This window comes from Urocampus carinirostris, chromosome 9 (genome assembly GCF_059441175.1).
Source record: "Urocampus carinirostris isolate Australia breed hairy pipefish chromosome 9, RoL_Ucar_1.0, whole genome shotgun sequence".
Lineage (NCBI taxonomy): Eukaryota > Metazoa > Chordata > Actinopteri > Syngnathiformes > Syngnathidae > Urocampus > Urocampus carinirostris.
The window spans coordinates 41,410,109-41,431,964 of record NC_142357.1 but is presented as its reverse complement, the minus strand read 5'-3'; the positions used below and the strand labels follow the sequence as shown (position 1 = coordinate 41,431,964).

The 21,856-nt window shown below is 41.1% G+C and overlaps 1 long non-coding RNA gene across 1 annotated transcript in view; it reads right to left on the bottom strand.

Moving 5' to 3' along the window:
- LOC148360319 (uncharacterized) overlaps nt 1–12,114 on the bottom strand; it is a 131,954-nt gene extending 119,840 nt beyond the window's left edge. The window contains exons 1-4 of the long non-coding RNA XR_015851309.1: nt 12,044–12,114; nt 1,617–1,760; nt 1,402–1,522; nt 954–1,092 (exon numbers count right to left, since the gene is read on the bottom strand). This is a non-coding gene — a long non-coding RNA (uncharacterized LOC148360319). The remainder of the gene's footprint in view (nt 1–953; nt 1,093–1,401; nt 1,523–1,616; nt 1,761–12,043) is intronic.
- Nucleotides 12,115–21,856: the final 9,742 nt, after the last annotated feature.

Here is a 21,856-nt window from a genome sequence, read left to right as displayed (position 1 = left end):
TAGATAGATAAATAGATAGATAGATAGATGTCTAGCTAGATGTCTAGATAGATAGATGTCTAGATAGATGTCTAGATAGATAATTAGATAGATTAATGTCTAGCTAGATAGATGTTTAGATATCTAGATAGATAGACGTCTAGATAGATAGATGGATATAAATAGATGTCTAGATAGATAGATCGATCGATAGAGATAGATAAAAATAGATGTCTACATAGATAGAGATAGATAGATGTCTAGATAGATAGATGTCTAGATAAATGTCTAGATAGCTGTCTAGATAGATAGATAGATGTCTAGATTGATAGATAGCTAGATAGATACTTTATTCATCCCCGTAGGAAAATTCACAAATCACCTAAAAAGAAAAAATGGATGGCAGGTTGAATCCAAAGGCTTATATGCATTTCTAAAATAACTAGAGTGAATTCCAGGAATATAAGACGCTACTTTGTTGCTAAACTGCTAGCTGTAAATATGGGGCGGCATATATATATATATATATATATATATATATATATATATATATATACATATTTTTTTTTCCCCCGTAACGGCAAAGAGAAAAACGGCGAGCTGCTCTTTTCCATAACGCATGTGCTCTACGTACTGTTGAGGGATCAACTTCTGAGGGCCACATTCAGCTTTCAGGCAATGTCGAACGTGTAAATTACAATGTGTAATTCCGTTATGAACAGCGATTGAATTATCTAGTAGCAAATGGGTGTGAGGTTTGATATCTTGCATGTGTGAAACAAAGGAACCTTCCAGGTTGCTTTGACAATCTGTCGCAGGAAGCTTGCCAGAACAGTTTTCTTTCTGGTATCGTTTCCGTTTATTTTTGTCCTGTTTAATATCGGTTTCCAGTTTTGTTCCCGTCTATTTTTGTCCTGTTTATTTTTCTGTCCAGTTTTCGTTCCCATCTAGTTTGTCCTGTTTAATTGCCTTACCTCATTATTTATCCTGTCTGTCCGGTATCGAACCCATCTGTCCGATATCAACTGGGGCAATTGGTATCGATTTCGTCGGCCTCTGGCTTCCTATCATTTCACGCCAGACTGCTGCTTAATGTGCATGACTCTCCATTTCCTGTAAAATAAAAGCCTTGTGTGAGAAACCTCACGCGTTTGGGTCCTGACCCTGTTCTGGTTCTTGACATTTTTACAACATTGGAAATCACCACGGTACCCCTGATTTCTTTCTGGCTTAAGGACACCATTTTTTTTTAAACGCAATTCTTCCAAAAATGGCATCTCCTTATTTCTTATTTCAAAAGCATGAAACAGTCAACCTCCTGATGGTGTCGCTTTCATTTCATGTTTTGTTCTGTACAATATATGCTCGATTATAATTGTACATCCTATTGTCATAAGAAATCAAATCAAATCAAAAACTAACCTTCGTTTAGTTTTTTTGAGCCATTCTGAGGTGGACTTGCAGGTGCACGTTGTTCCTCTGCATGAGCCGAGAGCAAAAAACTAGAATGTCGTTTCTTCTCTATCCGATTAAAACTCCGTATCTGAAGGTACAAGAAATCAAAACAATCAATCATTTTTTTTTCTTGCCGCTCTGCAAAATGTTATGATTCAATGCAGCCCAAGATACAAAAAAACCTGGTCTGGAGAAAATTGGCGCGCCTTTTTGGCAAGGTCCACTGTGATAACATCCATGCCAATATTCCTGTTTCTGTCGTGGGCGACACCTGCTCTTATCTTCCGGACCAGCGGTGGGCATCCGTTTGGAGTCGGGGGCCCATCCTGTAGACCAGGGGTGTCAAACTCATTTGAACTCGGGGGCCACACCATAGAACAAACATTCTGTCAGGGGCCGGACTAGTAGATTACAGAGAAAGAAAAAGAGAGAGAAAGAAATAGGCGAAAGAGGGAGGGAAAAGGAGAGAGGGAGGGATAAAGAAAGAAAAAGAGAGAGAGGGAGAGAGCGTGAGAAACAAAAGATAAAAAGTTGTGAGAGTGGGGTAAAGAAAGGGAGAGGAAGAAAGAAATGCAAAAGAAAAGAAAAGAAAAGAGAAAGCACGAAGGGTAGGAAGAGAGAAAGAGAAAAGAGAGAAAAGGAAAAAAGGAAGTGATACCAAAAGAAGTTAAAAAGACACAGAGAGAGAAAGAGACAAAGCAACAAAGGAAGAGAAAGAGACACAGAGAGTGAAAGAGACAGAGTGGGTGAAAAGGGGTGGAAAAGTAAGAGAGAGAGAGAGAGAGAGAGAGAGAGAGAGAGAGAGAGAAAAAGAGAGAGAGAGAAAGAAATACAAGTGACTTTGTTGGAGGCACCTGGCTTTGGCATCATCAAGTTGACATATTTCAACCTGCAGCTTGTTTTTCTCTTGCGCTTCTCTGAGCGTTGTTTTCATCAATAAATGAATATAAATCCAGACATCTCCATATTATATTTCATTGTATTTTTTTTGAAAGAGATTCATTTCATGAAATTGGTTTAGAAACAATCACAATTAAAGCAAAAGGCTATATATATGTCATGGTTGCCAACTGCCTCGGACTCTGATTGGCTCCCTGTCACTATTTAAACCCACTCCTTTCTGTCACCTGTTGTCAGTCCGTCTGCGAACCTCAGTTTACTCTAGGCAAGCTTTTTTCGACCCCGACTCCCACCTGCTTTTACTCCCGTCAGTTTCCCGGCTTCGACCCGTTTTTTGATCCCCAACCGCGTATACTCTCCTCTCCTGGCTTCCGACCCGTTTCCGATCCTGACCACGCCTTAGTCTCCCAGTTCTGTCTCTCCCCTGTTGTCAGTCCGTCTGCGAACCTCAGTTTACTCTAGGCAAGCTTTTTTCGACCCTGACTCCCACCTGCTTTTACTCCCCTCTGTTTACCGGCTTCGACCCGTTTTTTGAACCCCAACCACGTATACTCTCATCTCCTGGTGTCAAACCCGTTTCCGATCCCGACCACGCCTTAGTCCCCCAGTTCTGTCCTTCCCCTGTTGTCAGTCCGTCTGCAAACCTCAGTTTACTCTAGGCAAGCTTTTTTTTTTACCCTGACTCCCACCTGCTTTTGCTAGTAGTAATTTTGTAGTGATTCTGTAGGAATATACTGAAAACTTTCTCTAGTATTGTTTTTATGTTGTAATACAGTATTACTATTGTAGTATTTTTGTCCTATTTCCATTTTATAATTTTGGGAGTATTACTGTAGTCATACTTCTGTAGTATTATTATTGTAGTATTTCTGTCGGAATATACTGAAATATTTCTCTCGTAGTGTTTTTATGTTGTAGTACAGTATTACTATTGTGGTATTTTTGTAGTATTTCTGTATATTCTTGTCGTATTTCCTTAATAGAATTTTTGTCGAATTTCTTTAATTTTTTTGTATTAGTGCGGACCTGTTTTTGTAGTATTTCTATCACTTTTTTTTTTCTTTACAGAAAGAAAGCAAAACAATGTACGAAGTCCCTGTTTTTAAGCACTAATTTGGATGTAAAGTTTTGTAGTCATTTTGTAGTATTCCTTTTGCATTTCTTTAAAGCTGGCACGCAAAAAAAACCATATTATTAGTAGTACTTTGTTATTTTGACCAGCTCTGTCGAAGAGGCGGGGTTAAAAAGACTGCATGTGTCAGATCAGAAACGGAGACAGGACCCACTTGCGTTGGTTTTACTCAGCTTTATTCAGAAGGATGAAAAGGGCTTGCACCCACGATCCGGTGATCGTCGGTCAGTGTCGAGAGCAGGGGGAAAAACGGGTCGATGGCCGGGACGGTGGAGCAGAAACGTAATCGAGTTCAGAAAAGGGGTCGGGAATCAAACGGGAGTCAGGACAGGATAGAGTCAGGGTCGAAAAGAGCTTGCCTAGCGTGGGGCTGAGGTTTGCAGATGGACTTACAATGGATGACAGGAAGGCCGGGGTTTAAAAAGAGATGGGCAGCCAATCGGCGTCCGAGGCAGTTGCCGCCAAAGGTGCCTCGCATCAATAATCATGACAGCTTGTGGACCGCGGGCCGTAGTTTGCCCACCCCTGTTTCAGACATTGTTATAATGAATTCTCAAATAAACAGCCTGAGAATGTGTTGTTTAGTGCAGGTTGTTGTGATTTTTCCGGTTTGATGATTTTTGCCAGCATGTGCTTCCCTTGAGGCTAAACAGTTGTTGCGCCCCCTGCTGACCAAGAAGCACATGGCTTTTAGTCCAAGCACTTTCAAAGTAGACCCAAGACTTTAGAAATGCTATCCGAGATCCTTTACACCGCCATCACGCTGTGGTGTTTAGGTGGCTAATTTTTTTGTGATGAAAAATAGATCTAATGAGGTGCAGTTAGGATGATTAATATAATCATCGCTTTGCATCTTGGGTAATTCTGTGAACGACCTTAAAAGTTCAAAAACAAGATTTCTTTGATAGATTCTGTATCAAGCGTGCTTTAACTTTTTTTCAGCATGTTAGCTTACAGACAAAATGATTAAAAAAAAAATCTACTCATCACAAAAGAATGGTCATTAAATTGTCATGGTTGCCATGGTGGCCAATTGGCCCCGCCCGTGTGGCGCCAACTGCGGCTCATTGACAGATTGCCTTTCCGCCTATTTAAGCTCAGTGCTCTCATTTTTCCTTTGTCAGCCCGTCAACAGACCTCTGCCCCACAAGACGTGGGTTCTGACTCGGTCCTGTTTTCCTGTTGGATTTTCCTGTCTGGTATTGTTAAAGTTTATTTCGTCCAGTTTAATTTTGGTCTCCAGTTTTGTTTCCGTCTATTTTTGTTCAGTTATTTTCTCCAGTTTTCGTTCCCGTCTAGTTTCGCCTGTTTATTTTTGATCTCCTGATTCGTTAGCTATCCTATCTGTCCCGTCTTGTCCGGTATCGACCCCATCTGTCTGATATCAACTCAGGAAATTGGAATCGATCTCATCAGTCTCGGGGTTCCTGTCTTTTCACGCCAGACCGGCTGCCTAACGTGCATGACTCCCCATTTCCCGTAAAATAAAAGGCTTGTGTGAGAACGTCACGCGTTTGGGTCCTGATCCTGTTGTGATTCTTGACACATAGTAATACTTCAAAATGAAATATTAAATAAAGTGCTTATGCTTTTTTTTATGTTTAGTGCTTTTTTGATCCTGACCACATCTACTCTCCTCTCCTGGCTTTCGACTCGTTTCCAACCACGTTTATGCTCCCCCGTCCTGGCTACTGACACATTTTTTCCCGTTCCCGATACTGCCATCGCTCGCCATGGAAGTCCCGCTTCCACGTTCAGACCGACCTGCTTCCCGCGTCCAGCGATCACCAGATCGTGGGTGCAACCCTTCCTTTCTTCTAATAAAACTGAGAGAAACATAACGCAATTGGGTCCTGTCTCCGTTCTGGTCCTGACAATAATAGATACAAGAGAAATCTAAAAGGAAATAAACATTTTTGTATTTGAATCATGAGAATAGGGCTACCATTAAGTTCACACTGTGCTCACACTTTCTCAGCAAGGATGCTATTTACAAAATGACCAAAATAATCTACCCACAACATCAACAAAAATGGAGATGCAATGGCAGTCTAGCACTAAAAAAACTAATCTTTGTAACCAATTGTGAGCTACTTACAAAATACATCTACCCACCACAAAAAAAGGAGTTTCAATAAAAGTCTAGCATTCAAGAAAAAATTTGGTATTAATAAATGCAGTATTTCTGATCTTTCCGTCTGTCTCTGGCTCCGACCTGTTTTTGATCCCGACCACGTTTGCCCAGCCGTCCCGGCTTTAGACTCGTTTTTGATCCCGACCAGGTTTTGCTCTTCCGTCCCAGTTTACGACTTGTTTATGATCCCGACCACGTTTGCCCAGCCGTCCCGGCTTACGACTTGTTTTTGATCCCGAGCACGTTTTGCTCTCCCGTCCCGGCTCACGACTTGTTTTTTATCCTGACCACGTTTTGCTCTACTAACAAAACAGTAGGGCTTCAAATTAAAAAAATGTTTAATTTTACATAGCGAGTAAAGTCGCAATGATCCACCTACTCTTTCAATTTAAATTCACGACATATTCTAGGTTGTGATAATGAAATCGTGGAAGGTGACCTGGGCTGTGCAGAACGTTTGACATCTAATCACCTTTTTGTCCTCCTTTACACTTTAATGACTTATATTAGCAGCTCACACACCCCCTCTAATGGTCACCCATACAGAAATTCCAATTTCCTCTTTATTAAATCGTGCCGGTGATGCATGATCTTGTGTCGGTATGAGCAGCCATGTTTTCTCGTTTTATGCGGAAGGCTCTCATCAAAATGCGTTCTCATGATTCCGTTCGGCGTCATCTTATGCTTGTTACCGTAGCGCAGATGCAAAGATGGGCGATGAATGGCGTCGTAGATGATACTGCTATCACCAAACGGGCAGGCCTCGGACTTTTGGTGCAGAGGCAAAGAAAAATTCAAAGTCAAGTCAAGTCCTGTTTATTTGTGACGCCCTTAATCACAAAGAGTCTCAAAGGGCTGCACAGACCACAAACTATTATGACACCATCCCCTGATCTACAAGCTAGATGAGGGCAAGGGAAAACTCAAAACCTCAGAATGAGTCAAGTCAAGTCCCGTTTATTTGTGACGCCCTTAATCACAAAGAGTCTCAAAGGGCTGCACAGACCATAGATAATTGAAAACCACAGACTTTTATGACAGCATCCCCTGATCTAAAACCTACATGAGGGCAAGGAAAAACTCAAAAACCTCAGTCAAGTCAAGTCCTGTTTGTTTTTTTGGCCCTTAATCACAAGGACTCTCAAAGGGCTGCACAGACTACAGACTATTATGACAGCATCCCCTGATCTAAAACCTACATTAGGGCAAGGGAAAACTCAAAACCTCAGCAAGAGTCGAGTCGTGTTTATTTGTGATGCCCTAAAACACAAAGAGTCTTAAAGGGCTGCACAGACCACAGATTATTGCAAAATACAGACTATTATGACACAATCCCCTGATCTAAAACCTACATGAGGGCAAGAGAAAACTCAAAACCTCAGCATGAGTCAAGTCAAGTCCTGTTTATTTGTGACGCCCTTAACCACAAAGAGTCTCAAAGGGCTGCACAGACCACAGACTATTGCAAACTACAGACTATTATGACACCGTCCCCTGATCTAAAACTGACATGAGGGCAAGGGAAAACTAAAAAAACTCAACATGAGTCTAGTCAAGTCACTTTTATTTGTTTGGCTCTTAATCACAAGGAATCTCAAAGGGCTGCACGGATCAAAGACGTTTACAAACTACAGACTATTATGACACCATCCCCTGATCTAAAACCTACATGAGGGCAAATAATACACAGATATTATCAACATAAAATATAGGGTATTCATAAGCTATAGAATATAATTGTGTTTTAAGCCTCGATCCAAACAGTTCCACTGAGGTTGCAGATGGAATCTCAGAATTCAGAGAATTCCACAGCACCAGGACCCAATGGAGACACTCTCTGACCTGCGGATTTCTTCTTGGCTCTTGGGATGACTCGTAGACCGGCATTTTCATAGCGAAGGCTCCGGACCGGAGCATAGGGGGCAATTCAATCTGAAAGATATGAGGGAGCAAGTCATGTGAATTTCCCTTCGGGGATGAACAAAGTATCTATCTATCTATCTATCTATCTTAGTCCATGCATGATTTTGTATCCTACCAACAGAACCTTAAATTCACATCTTAAGCGAACAGGTTCCAATTCAGGTTAGCTAAAATCGGGGTCATGTGGTCAGACTTTCTCGTCTTAGTTAAAAGCCCGGCTGCAGCATTTTGTACCAGCTGAAGGCTCTTGATGCGGGACTTCGGGAGACCGGAGAGTAGGGCATTACAGTCATTGAGACGAGAGGTAACAAACGCGTGAATTATAATTTGAGCATAAGAAACAAAAGATAAAATGTTGTAAGAGAGGGGGAAAAGAAAGGGAGAGGAAGAAAAAAAGAGAAATAGAAAGACAAAAGGAAAGAAAAGAGAAAAAGCGCGAAGAGAGAAAGAAAAGAGAGAAAAGGAAAAAAGGAAGTTAGAGAAAAAGAGGTTAAAAGACACAGAGAGAGAAAAAGCAACAAAGGAAGAGAAAAAGAGAGATTTAGAGAGTAAGGAAAGTGATTCAGGACTTTGTCCAATGGACTGGACTGGACTGCCAACACAGAAGCTCTATGTAGGAAAGGGCAAAGCCGACTTGACTTCCTCAGAAGGCTGGCTTCCTTCAACATTTGCAAAAAGCTCCTGAAAATATTCCATGAGACTGTTGTGGCAAGCGCCCTCTTCTATGCGGCAGCGTGTTGGGGAGGCAGCGTCAAGAAGAATGATGCCTCTCGTCTCAATAAACTGGTGAGGACAGCGAGCTACGTTGTGGGCACAGAGCTGGACAGCCTGACAACAGTAGCTGAGGGACGGGCACTGGAAAAGCTGCGGTCAACCCTGGACAATTCATCACATCCACTACACAGCACTATATCCAGACAGAAGAGCAGCTTCAGCGACAGACTGTTGTCACAGTCTTGTACCACGGACAGACTGAAGAGATCTTTTCTTCCTCATGCCATGAGGCTCTTTAACTCTACCCGGCAGAGTAAAAGCCCACAGTAAACCACACCACCTACAATGAATATTACCAAATCTTATTGCAATATGTATTCTGTGTAGCACTATCTAGATACTGTATATAACACGCTACAGTGGGTATTAGCATGTCACATTGGGTATTTGTATATTGTATTCTTTTGGCTTTATTATTGTACTGTTCTCAGCTCAGGGATGCTGCTGGAAATGTGAATTTCCCTGCTGAAATGAATAGAGTATCTATCTATCTATCTATCTATCTAATCTCCGCATCCGACTGAGACAGCATAGGGCGAATTTTAGCAATGTTGTCAAGATGGAAGAAAGCTGTTCTAGTAATATTCTTAACGTGTGTTTGATAGGACAGATCGGGGTCAAATATGACACCTAACTTTTTGACGGAGTCACTCTGGGTGATATTACATTTGTCAAAAGGGCCGTTTTTGAGAACAAGTCACGGCATTTAGATGGACCAATAACATTTTGGTCTTTTCGGAGTCCAACTGAGTGCTGTGCTGCTGTGGGAGTGGACACAGCAGACTTTCATCAATTCCCTGTTTTTAATTCCGTTTAATCACAGTTGCTCACCGCACAGGAAATTGAAATGATTGGAGGCAGCTCCCGTGAAATGAGTATTAATACTCATTTCCTGAATCTCTTTCATTCACAATGGTAATGAATTGAATTGAATTCCAACAGTGGTCACTAAACGATTTGAACAAATCACCGACGAAATCCAAGAGACAAGTTCACTCTTTTAAATTCGTTTTTCCTTTTTGAAGCACCACGTATTTTTTTTGAGATAATCTTATCAGGAAAAAGGTTGAAAAACCTTTAATTTAATCTGAAGGATTGGCCTCAATATAATATGAAGTGAATTCTTTTGACCTTTTTGATAGTTCAACATACTGTCACGACCAGAACGGAAGAGTATTTCCAGGGATGGGTAGGGTTACTTTAACTGGATTACTTTCAATGACTTTTGGATTACTCCAATACCAAATCTGCTAATAAAAGACAAAAGAAACTCAATATGAATCAAATGATGACTCACAACACGTGGTAAGCTTTCTATCCTGGCTTTGATCTCTTAGATCTTCAGCAAAACTAACATAAAATCAGGGTTGGGTAAGGTTACTTTTACTGGATTACTTTCAATGACTTTTGGATTACTCCAATAGCAAATATGCTAATAAAAGACAAAAGAAACTAAATATGAATAAAATGATGACTCACAACACGTGGCAAGCTTTCTATCCTGGCTTTGATCTCTTTGATCTCCAGCAAAACGAACATAAAATCAGGGTTGGGTAAGGTTACTTTAACTGGATTACTTTCAATTACTTTTGGATTACTCCAATACCAAATATGCTAATAAAAGACAAAAGAAACTAAATAGGAATAAAATGACTCCATTTTGTGCAGGCTTGGGGAGTAACAGAATACATGGAACGGCAAAAATAATGTTGGCAAGCTGTTTGGATTGATTTTCATTTTGTTTCTGTCGCATTTGATGTTCGTTTTGCCGGAGATCAAAGAGATCAAAGCCAGGAGGGAAAGCTTACCACGTGTTGTGAGTCATCGTTTTATTCCTATTTAGTTTCTTTTGTCTTTTATTAGCATAATTGCTATTGGAGTAATCCAAAAGTCATTGAAAGCAATCCAGTTAAAGTAACCCTACCCAACCCTGAGTATTTCCCCAAAAAATCATCAAAATCATTAAAGTACTGTAATACTACGAATATACTACAGACATGCAACAAAAAAAATTCTACTATTGTAATACAACAAAAATACTACTGCAGGAATAGTACCAAAATAAAACTAGAGTAATACAAAAAACAACAAAAAAACTACTGAATTCCAACTGAAATCCGACTACAGAAATAAAATACAGTACTAAAAAAATACTTTAAAAAAAAGTACAACTACTGTAATGCTTGAAAACTAAATATCAAATGAATTGCTCAAAATAGGGACCTTATATATTATTTTGCTTCAATTGTGATCGTTTCAAAACCAATTTGATGAGACTGTCAGAACCAGAACAAATGGTAGACCCAATCGCGTAACGTTTCAGACAAAAGTTTATTGCGATATAGAAGAAAGGCAGCGCCCGCGATCCGGTGCTCGCTGGACGCGGGAAGCAAGCCGCTCACAAAATCGGAACGTAGTCCGAATGCGGAAGTGGATCTTCCGGAGCGGGAGATCGTAGCGTCGTAGACGGAAAAACAGGTCGTTAGCCAGGACGCAAGAGCAGAACGTGGTCGGGGTCAAAAAACAGGTCGTTAGTCGGGACGGGAAATCGAAACGTGCTCGGGGTCAAAAAAAACAGGTCGTAGCAGGAGACAAACGGGGAAATCATTAACCGACGGGAGTCAGAGTCAAAAAACGCTTGCCTCGTGAAAGCAGAGGTTTCCTGATGGACTGACACCAGGCGAGTGAAAGGACTGAGCTTAAATAGGACGGGGAACCAATCAGGTAACCAGGGGCAGCTAGCTCCAAACGAGCGGGAACAGGTGAGTCTAATGAGTAACCATGACAATAGTAGGAATTTATTTACTATTTTCACGATGTTTTGACCAGTTTCGTCTCAGATTCAGATTCAGATATACTTTATCGTCATTCTTGTACACGTGTACACAGAACAAAATGTCGATACATCTGACTTGCACAGTTTCCTTGAATGTACAGATAGAAATAAAATGTCGTATTGAGTTGGAGTATTGAAGTACTAATAATATACTAAATAATTATGGCTATGTATAGTATTATACAGTAGTGCAAAGAGTGCAAGAGGAGCAGCTAACCAGATGTACAAAATGTCAGGTAAACAAGTCACTATACAATAACAATAACACTGGAGTACGATAGTGCAGAGGAGAACAGATGTGCAAAGGAGTGGCTAGGTATAAGAGAAGTCTCGAGGGTCGGATGAAAAATCTGTAGTTTAGCTGTAGTTTGCCCACCTCTGTGTAATGAGAGCGGGAATGTACTAAAAACCTTATTATCTCCCCGCCAGTGGTTGGATAATTAAAGTATCATCTGTCATTTTTGGTTTCATATCCTGTCATCCCCCCAAATGATTTTCAGGGGTGTCAGGTGGGCATCGGGGTCCTCATCGGGGACCTCATCGGGGCCCTCATCGGTCACCGAAGGCAAGATAACCGAAAGCGACAGGCGGCTAAAACAAGAGCGGGATTTGCAATACTTCAACATGGACTCGGTTCAGCCGTCAGTTTGATAAACTACTGGCATAGATTTGCTCATAATCTGCTTTCCGAGCCCAAGACAATTGAAATGAGGGATTTAATGAGCGTTTTTGGTTTGAGGGGTTGAGTACGATATGAAGGATTAATAATGTATTGTTATGATGAAGAAAAACTTTGTGCCATTTGTTATGGGCTTCTCTGATTCATTATGTACTTCAATGTCTCTTTCCGTTGAGTTTCTATTAGCGTTTCTAAAAAGTATGGAAAAATAATAAAAGAATAGGAACTCACTTCATGCCTGTTATTGGAGTCTTGGACTTAAAGCTCAGCTTGAATCCAATGCCAACGGGAACCTGGAACTGAAAACAAGGGCGTTTCAAATGTGATTTCTTAAATTCTTACGTTTCTGGTGGTATTAGACTAAACTCATTTGTGAAATAATAATTATCATAAAGAATCATTCTCAAAGAAGAGAATTTTGTAAGTATTAATGTTATGACAATTACCGTATTTTCCGCACTATAGGGCGCACCGGGTTATAAGGCGCACCCCCCCAAAAAATAGTTTTTGGTCCTATATAGAATAGAATAGAATAGAATAGAATATACCTTTATTGTCATTGCTACAAATGGGCTAACATATTGTGACAACGAAATTGGGCATGACACTCCAGTTTTACACATTCATAGTGAGGTATGAGCAAGAAGATAAAGGAACAGAGAAGATAATGTTATAAGACAAGGGGGATAAGGCTATAGTTATAATTTACATGGTATTTACACAAGAAATGTCGGCATGTGGGATGTTACATACAGGGTTGTCGTGATAACGTTGGTATCGTAACGGTTGTGCAATATTGCATTTGGTGCAAAGTCATCATAGTGCAAAAATAGTCAGCATATGCATTGGTGCAAACATAGACATCATAGTGCAGAAACAGGAAATGGTCAGACATTGTGCAATTCGAGCATTAAACGTAGTGCAGTCGGCATGTGCAAGAACAAGACATGAGTAACATTATATTCGTATGAGGTAGTGTTGGCACGAGTTTTCAATTTTTTTGTGCGGTGTCTGTTCCATAGATAAGGCACGCCGGATTATAAGGCGCTACAATGGGAACGTGGACAAAACAGTCAAATGGTTCAGTCCAACTTCTTACCCCCTTAACATTCCCAAAGCTTGCAAAGAAGCAAATACGTGTCGTAGACACGTGCGGATGCGGCGTCCGTACGATGTCACTCAAATGCATCGTTCCATCATTCGGAAGGTTAAAGTCTTGGGATTCAAGAAATGCCAACCATTCCTTAGTTTCTATTTTCTTTTTCGCTCGCAACTTTACTGCGCATATGACAATAAACACTTGGAATTGAGTTGAATTCACTCAACTCATCACAGCAACATCATGATCGTTCTAAAACAAGATACCGGGAAAATAGAAAGCCGCATAGCTCACCTAAGTTCTCATGTTCAATAATGATATGCAATCGTGGTCTTCTTACAACCGTGAGTGTAGTCAATCCAGGAGAGTCAAATGTTTACAAATACAGACTAATGAAACATGTTTCTTTATGGCGTAGTTTAGCAAGCTTGCTATTCAGTCATCTTTTTCGGCCAATTGCAGGGTTTGTTTTGGCCCTCTAGCCTATCCGAGGCTCCGAATGACTTCAGCCAATAGCGATCGATTTGACTGATGATTGACACATCTTTTTCGGCCAATTGCAGGGTTTGTTTTGGCGCTCTAGCCTATCCAATGCTCCGAATAACTTCAGCCAATAGCGATCGATTCAAATGATGATTGACACATTGGTTAGCCAATGAAACGCCGGTATATAAATCCCAGCATACACCGCGGACTACTTGGCGTTCGGGGGAAAATCGAGTCGGCGGCTGTTGCGTAGGTTGCGAGACCTTGCGATTTAATATTGAGCCATATATAAGGCGCACTGTATTATAAGGCGCATGGTCAGCTTTTGAAAAAAATAAAGACTTTAATGTGCGCCTTATAGTGCGGAAAATACGGTATATATCATAAAAATACGTGTTGGCTAGGCAGGGTTAAAGCCCCAGTGTGTAATATTTGACCACTAGATGGCCCAGTTGCCTAATGCGAACGAAAACCAATGCCGCAGCAAGGAAAAAAGACTCCAGACAAACATGGCGGACTACTCGGTATAAGGAAATACAAATACAGATTTATTTATTGTTTTAAATAACATTGGTATGAAAATGTATGTATTTTTGCCCAATATTTAATTGTTTTATTTTTTTAACCGAATAAATGTTTTTTTGTACCAGTAGGAAGGAATAAATATTACACACTATCCCTTTAAGACTTGTTTTCTCATTTTAAATATTTCTTCAACTTAATTATCCTTTTTAATACATTAAAACAAAATACAGAAAATGAACATTGAAAATGAACCTTGCTGATATTCAACTTGATTTTGTAGTTGAAAAAAAAACAAACATAAAAATGTCTTTAATATTGTTGTCACGGTTGCCATGGCGCCCTATTGGCCCCGCCCGTGTGGCTCCAGCTGCGGCTTGTTGACAGATCGGCTTTCCTGCTATTTAAACCCAGTCCTGTCACTCTCCTTTTGTCAGTCCGTCTGCGAATCTCCGTGTATACTAAGCAAGCCTTTTTCGACCCTGACTCTTGACTGTCCCGCGTTTGCTCCTGTTTGTCACCAGCTACGACCTGTTTTGATTCCGAACACGTCTGCTCTCCCATCCCGACTTACGACCCGTTAAAACTTGTGAGAAACGTAACGCGATTGGGTCCTGTTTCTGTTCTGGTCCTGACAATTGCAGGATCAGAGCAATATGCTAATAAAAGTATATCGAAAATAAAACAAGAATACAGAAACTGATCTAAATTGGTAGGGAGCGAAAGATCATTTTGCAAATCGAAAGCATTGTTTTATGTTTTCCTGACATTTTTAACTGAAAATTTGATTTTGCTGTTCAATACATTTTTTTTATCATCTCTTTAAAATCATTTTGGAAATAAGACAAATATACTGAAAAAGACTGACATTAGTGGATGATTGTTTTGCATTTTCTAAAGCTATTTTTGTTAAGATTTTTATATTTATTTTCCAATAAAGAGTACTTACTAAAAGTGGTCGAATAGAATAATGTTTCTAATTTCCTTTTAAACGTTTTTTACACATTTTACCCAAATCATTTCTAAAATGAAGCAAAAATACAGAAAACGAGCTAAATTAGCTGCCATTTGAAGATCATTTTTTATTTATATCAAGCAATATTTTTGTAAGATTTTGATTTTGATTTTATTTATCTGATATTGCAGGTTACAAGGTTTGGTTAATTTATTCTCATGTTACCAAAATAATAATAAAATGAAAAAACAAGAAAAACGTCCGGTATGATAGTTCATGGTATGATAGTTTGTGTCACGGTTGCCATGGCGCCCAATTTACCCCGCCCGTATGGTGCCAGCTGCGGCTCGTTGACAGATTGGCTTCCCTTCTATTTAAACTCAGTGCTCTCACTCACCCTTTGTCAGTCTGTCAACGAACCTCTGCCCCGCAAGGCGTGTGTTTTTGACTCTGTCCGGTTCCCTGTCAGTGTTTCCTGTCCGGTATTGTCTATTTTGTCCTATTTAATATCGATCCCCAGTTTCGTTCCCGTCTAGTTTGCCCTGTTTAATTTCGATATTCAGTTTGGATATCAATCCCGGTTGTCCTGTCCTGTCCAGTATCGTTCCATCTGTCCGATATCTGCTCGAGCAATTGGTGTCGATCTCGTCGGCCTCTGGCTTCCTATCATTTAACGCCAGACTGCTGCCTCACGTGCATGACTCCCCATTTCCCGTAAAATAAAAGCCTGTGTGAGAAACGTCACGCATTTGGGTTCTCCTCCTGTTCCGGTTCATGACAGTTTGTGTATTTTTGCCTGGTATTCAAATGTAAATGGACTCCATTTATATGGCGCTTTTGAAGTCAATGAAGACCTCCCAAAGCGCTTCACAATGTGCTTCACACTTACCCGTTCACACACACTCACATACCGATAGCAGCCATGCAATGCAACTACCTGCTTATTGGGGGTATTAGGGATTCAGTGTCAAGCCCAAGGGCAATTCAACATATCACACGAGGAGCCGGGAATCGAACCTGCGAATTCTTAATTTTGAAACTGAATACATTCTTCTATTGCCTTGGCAATTTCAGGCCATTCTGCTTGTTTCATAAAAAGAAAGGAATCGGGGAAAGACTTTTAAGAACAGGTTGGAATTTCTTAGCCCAAGTTTAGTATCTCTCCTGTTCGTATACAGTTCAAAATTCATTTATGTCTTCTCTCCTTATTTTGAGAGCCTACTAAACCTATAACTTATCAGTTTCAATGTTATTGTTTTTTTACTGAACGAGAGTTTATTTGGTAGCCCCATGAGGCACTAAATCACAGGTGTCAAACAGGCGGCCCGCGGGCCAGATCAGGCCCGCTAAGGGTCCGCGAGACGACACTCAGAGAAGCGCAAGAGAAAAACAAGCCGCAGGTTGAAATATGTCAACTTGATGTTGCCAAAGCCAGGTGCCTCTCACTAAGACACTGTACTTGTACTTATTTTTTTCCCTCTCTCTCTCTTTCTTTTCCACCCCTTTTCTCCCACCCAGTCTCTGTCTCTTTTACTTTCTGAATCTCTCTTTTTCTCTTCCTTTGTTGCTCTTTCTCTCTCTGTCTTTTAACCTCTTTTGCTCTAACTTCCTTTTTTCCTTTTCTCTCTTTTTGCGCTTTTTCTTTTTTCTCTCCTTTTGTCTTTCTATTTCTCTTTTTTTCTTCCTCTCGCTTTCTTTTCCCTCTCTCTCACAACTTTTTATCTTCTGTTTCTCACGCTCTCTCCCTCTCTCTCTTTTTCTTTCTTTGTTCCCTCCCTCTTTCTCTTATTTCTTTATCTCTCTTTTTCTTTCTCTTTAATCTACTAGTCCGGCCCCCGACAGAATGTTTGTTCTATCTTGTGGCCCCCCGAGTTAAAATGAGTTTGACGCCCCTGCACTAAATATTAAACACTGTGCTTTTAACAGCATTTTTTGCAGGGTCCCATTGTTTACCCTGCAGAATGAGATACGACGAGTGCCTTTTTATTTTCCATATTTGTGCATTGCCAAGAACAACTGCAACGATGGGGTTGCTAATGGGTGGGAAAGGTGGCAGTGAATAAGATATTCTCTTTCTCTACTTACCTGCTTTCAATTTTTTTTCTCTCCACCACTGTCCAATGGCGTTCTTGATGCACTCTGGAGATGCACGACCTGACACCGTGAGGTGGTATCGAGCAAAAGGTCATTCGATGGCGCTCAGGATTCTCACCTGTACCTTCTCCTTACTGCAAAAAAAGGGAGAAAAAAAAACCTAAATGGGTTTTCAATGGGTGGCAGGATATGTATGAGTCATAGAGACCTGTGCCCTGTCACATTTGCAAACTCTAATGGAGTGGGGAGAGGCGACAGTAAGCGCCGGGCGCCTGCCGGAAAGCTTTAAGGCTGATGAGTTTACATCACTTCAATGCAGAGCTGCCGCTGCAGATGGAGTCTGCCTTATTACCCAAAGGAAACTTGAAAATCACTTTGTGCACCTCTCCGGAAAAAAGCAGGAAAAAAAAACTCGAGCGAAAAGAAGGAGGGAGGAAGATTTGGAATTACAGTAGTCCCCCAGGAAGTTTATTTTATTTCTGAAAGTATTGAACACAAAACCAAAGTGTCATGGTTGCCATGGCGCCCAATTGGCCCCGCTCGTGTGGCACCGGCTGCAGCTTGTTGACAGATTGGCTTCCCCCCGTCGTGTCAATCCCCTTTTGTCAGTCCGTCTGCGAACCTCAGTTTACACTGGGCAAGTCTTATTCGGCCATGACTCCCACCTGTTTTTGCTCCCATCTGTTCCTCAGCTTCGACCCGTTTTTTGATCTTGACCAAGTCTACTGTCCTCTTCTGGCTTTCGACTCGTTGCTGATCCCGACCACGTGTTTGCTCTCCTGTCCCGGCTACTGACCTGTTTTTTCCGTTCATGATTACCGATGCACCTGTGCCCGCTCCTTTGGCGCCAACTGCCTCAGACTCTGATTGGCTCCCGGTCCCTATTTAAACCCACTCCTGTCTGTCGCCTTTTGTCAGTCCGTCTACAAACCTCAGTTAACACTAGGCAAGCATTTTTCGACCCCGACTCCCACCTGTTTATGCTCCCGTTTGTGCCCAGGCTTCGACCCGTTTTTGATCCTGACCACGTCTACTCTCCCGTCCTGGCTTTCGACCTCTTTTTGTCCCCGACCACGTCTACTCTCCTTACCTGGCTTATGACTCGCTTCCGACCCCAACCACGTTTTTGCTCTCTTGTCCCGGCTACCGACCTGCTTTTTCCGTACCGACACCGCCATCGCTCGCCACGGAAGATCCACTTCCGCGTTCAGAGCGACCTGCTTCCCGCGTCCAGCAATCACCGGATCGTGGGCGCAACCCCTTCTCTTTCTTCCAATAAAAATTGTGAGAAACGCAACGCAAGTGGGTCCTGTCTCCGTTCAGTTCCTGACATTATCAAGAAATACAAAGAAAAACATGAATCAATACCCTAAGTTGTTTGGCTGTAACAAATAGACGACGGTACTGTTTTTAAAAATGAGGAAGCGATTTAAGATAGATAGATGTCTAGATAGATAGATGTCTAGATAGATAGATAACGATAGATAGATAACAATAGATGGATAGATAGATGTCTAGATGTCTAGATAGATCTCTAGATAGATAAATAGAGATAGATAGATAGATAGATAGATAGATAGATAGATAGATAGATAGATAGATAGATAGATAGATAGATAGATAGATAGATAATGATAGATAGATAGATGTCTTGATAGATAAATAACGATAAATAGATAGATAACGATAGATATATTGATGTATAGATAGATAGATGTCTAGATAGATAGATGTCTAAATAGATAGATGGATAATGATAGATAGATAGATAGATGTCTAGATAGAGAAATAACGATAAATAGATAGATAACGATAGATATATTGATGTATAGATAGATAGATGTCTAGATAGATGGATAACGACAGATAGATGTCTAAAATAGATAGATAGATGTCTAGATAGATAGATAGATAACGACAGATAGATGTCTAAAATAGATAGATAGATGTCTAGATAGATGTATAGATAGATACAAGGAAATCTTCAAGGGTCTTAACAATCCTCCCAAGTGGAAGGTTTAACATCAGGTTCATATTTAATTCGCCTTTTCCCTCTCCAACCCCTTTGCATCCACCTGGTACTCTACTCAACCAGCTCAAGTTAAATCCCATCAAATGTACATCAAATTTCTTTTTTCGTTTAAATGTATCTTCCTGTATATTAATTAATCAAACACATCTGTATGACACATAATTAGTAGTTAATGGATGCTATTTTGTTATTCTAATGTTTGTATCTGTTGTACTGGGGATTCTGAATGACCATAGGTTTCTATCTATACAGCTATTTCACTTTGCGATTCCCACCTCAGAACAGATTTATTTTGCAACCCGGGTGTCTGCTGTGCAGTAAGTCAAAATGGAAAGGCTCTTTGAGTTTTAAATATCAACCATGAAAAGCTCCTGAACTTGTTATGCTTTATGATCAGGACAGTGTGTCAAACATTGGCTCTCAAAGAAACTGTGAACAGAGCGACGGCTAATGGAGGCTGTTAGCGAGTTGGCAAACGAGGGGAAAGAAAAAGGGGAGTGCAAATTTGGAGAGGCCGACGAGGAGCTTCTTGAATTTTGGCCTGGGAAAAGTTAGCCATGCCAAAGTCAACTCATCCAAACTCCAAATGACCTCTTGGAAGGGACAGCAGGAGAGTGTGAGCCACAGATTTTCAACCGTATTAGTTGGAGAAAACACCGGTAAAACGCTGATCAGTGATTTGGAGACGGCGTCGGAGAAAAGGGACATGTTGCGTCTGCTATGATAATGATTGTTTTTAGCACAGAAATAAAACAAGGCTAATTTTGGCATCAAAGATGACAGAAAATTCAAAAAGAAAATGACTTTTCCCGCAAAGATTATGGTTAGCTTTCTGCCCTGACAAAGAAAATAAAACTGTGAAGAATAAATACATTTTTGCACAAAAGAAAGGCTAATTTTGGCATAGTGTCACGGTCGCCATGGCCCCGCCCGTGTGGCGCCAGCTGCGGCTCGTTGACAGATTGGCTTCCCTTCTATTTAAGCTCAGCGCTTCCACTCTCCCTTTGTCGGTCCGCCAACGAACCTCTTCCCCGCAAGACGTGGGTTTTGATTCACTCCCGTTTCCTGTTGGTATTTCTTGTCCGGTATTGTTCCCGTTTATTTTGTCCTGTTTGATATCGGTTCCTGTCGAGTCTATAAAGATATAAACCCGAGGCTGACCAAAGAATTCCGGCAGAGGCAGGAATTGAAGTTTAAATAGGCTACTGCAGTAGGTAGAGCGATCCGATCGCTAGCTTGACCGAATCCCTCTCAACTACTTCCGGTTTCAGTAGCTGCATTTATTAAAAAGTCACGCATGCGCAGTACATACAATGGAGTCACGCATGCGCATTACATTACATACAATAGAAAAAGACTGAAAAACGTGGATCTTTTAATGTGACTAGCTTGTGTGAGAAAACGTCACGCATCTGGGTCCTTATCCTGACACATAGTAAAAGACAGCGTGCCACTTTGATAAGAAAACATGAGAGGGGCTTCCCTCCAGGACAGAGAATTAAATGTATCCAATATAAAATAATCGATAGCTATTATTTCACACCATCAAAACTTTTCAGAATGGGACTGCTGAAAGATGCTTTCTGGGACTGTCCTAAAATAGCCCCTTTATGTGAAAATAATTATTGAATGTAAGAATTTAAAAAATGGATGAATTATAATCTCAGCAATCAGCTGAGATTATAATTTATGTGTTTATTACTTCTCTGTCATGATTACCAATGTGATGCACCTGTGCCCGCTCCTTTGGCGCCAACTGCCTCAGACTCTGATTGGCTCCCTGTCACTATTTAAACCAACGTCTTTCTGTCACCTGTTGTCAGTCTGCCTGCGAACCTCAGCTTACTCTAGGCAAGCTGACTCCCTGACTCCCGTCTGTTGCCCTAGACCTCTTTTGTCCCCGACCAGGTCTACTCTCCTTTCCTGGCTCACGACTCGTTTCCGACCACGTTTATGCTCTCCTGTCCCGGCTACCGACCAGTTTTTTTTTCCGTTCCCGACACCGCTCGCCGCGGAAGTGGAACTTCCGTTCAGAGCGACTTGCTTCCCGCACCCAGCGATCACCGGATCGTGGGCGGAACCCTTTCCCTTTCGTCCAATAAAACTTGAGAGAAACGCAACGCGAGTGGGTCCCGTCTCCGTTCTGGTCCTAACACTTTGATACATTTTGTGAATAAGGGTTATACAATTAAATATGACTTGATTTCTATAGAAAAATGATTAAAATGAACATTCCTAAAATCTTCTTGCAGGCAGAACTGTCGTGCCCCACTCGGACCCCACTCCTCTTTCGAATTTCCCAGGACTACATTCATGACCTGTGCCTGGATCATTTTGAGACATTGGAAGCTCCCTGTTATCCCAGCCATAAACATTTAGAAAACATAGATGATGGACGCCATCTCTTGTGAAAAAAATGCTGGAGAGAGTGAAGGGGTGGAAGGGGACTAATGAGCGATGGGATGACTTTGGGAACTTTTTATCTGTAATGCCTCATAAGTGCATAACACCACACTGGACTGTTTATTTTTTCCACATGATGAACTGTTCTTTTCCCTGTCGGTCTTTGGGTTTGTTAGGGGTGGGGTTTTTATTCTATTTTTGTAAAGAAAAACGGTTAAAAACCCAATAAAAATCGGAATTAATAAATATGTTATCTTTCTGCGTTGATGAAGAAAACACTACTATTTTCCCCCAGAAGACAATTTTCGGATTGAAAAAGATGTCACGAACTTTCAAAAACAAGCAGGCTTTTGCCGCAAAGAAGACAATGTGTCATGAACCAGAACAGGATCAGGACCCAAACGCGTGACGATTCTCATACAAGCCTTTCATTTTACGGAAAATGGGGGAGTC